We start from the raw sequence: 976 nt of genomic DNA, 5'->3' as shown, positions 1-976 counted from the left end.
CAAAAATAAATGTCATATCTAGTCTACCTTACCCCTCCTCCGAGAGGGAAGTCCGCTCTTTTCTTGGACATGCAGGATTCTACCGGAGATTCATCAAAGACTTTAGCAAGGTGGCCTTACCTCTCTCTCGACTACTACAAAAGGACACTGAATTTGAACTGAGCAAGGAATGTATGGAAGCATATGACAAACTTAAGTGGCATTGACACAAGCTCCTATTGTGCGAGGACCAAATTGGACTCAACCATTTGAAATCATGTGCGATGCCTCGAATTATGTGATAGGAGCCGCGTTAGCACAACGCGAAGGTAAGATTCCCTATGTCATAGCCTATGCTTCCAAAACACTAGATGGAGCCCAATCTAACTACACTACTACCGAAAAGGAACTCTTAGCTATCGTTTTTGTTTTGGACAAGTTCCGAGCCTATCTTCTTGGTTCCAAGGTAGTAGTGTACTCGGATCACGCTGCATTAAAGTACTTGTTGGCCAAAAAGGAATCAAAATCGAGATTAATTCGATGGGTGCTTTTGTTACAAGAATTTGATTTGGAGATCAAGCATAGGAGTGGTTCCCAAAACTTAGTGGCGGACCATCTAAGTCGCCTCGAACACACAAAAAGTGACACCACCCCTATCAATGACTCCTTTCCTCTAGATGGTTTGCACGCAATCTCGGAAGTAATTCCTTGGTATGCCCCAATAGCAAACTACTTGGTTTCACGCACCTTCCCTCCCAATCTCAACAAACATCAAAAGGACAAGCTGAAAAGCGAATCCAAATAGTATGTTTGGGACGATCCCTATTTGTGGAGGTGTGGAGCGGACCAAATAGTGCGACGATGCATACCTCAAACCGAATTCCAAGCAATCTTGGATGCTTGCCATTCTTCCGAAGGAGGTGGCCACTACGGCCCCCAAAGAACGGCAAGAAAGGTCATCGATTGCGGATTTTGGTGGCTAACCCTTCTCAAAGAT

Source organism: Arachis duranensis, unplaced genomic scaffold (genome assembly GCF_000817695.3).
Source record: "Arachis duranensis cultivar V14167 unplaced genomic scaffold, aradu.V14167.gnm2.J7QH unplaced_Scaffold_44922, whole genome shotgun sequence".
NCBI lineage: Eukaryota > Viridiplantae > Streptophyta > Magnoliopsida > Fabales > Fabaceae > Arachis > Arachis duranensis.
Note: the sequence above shows the minus strand (reverse complement) of the source record.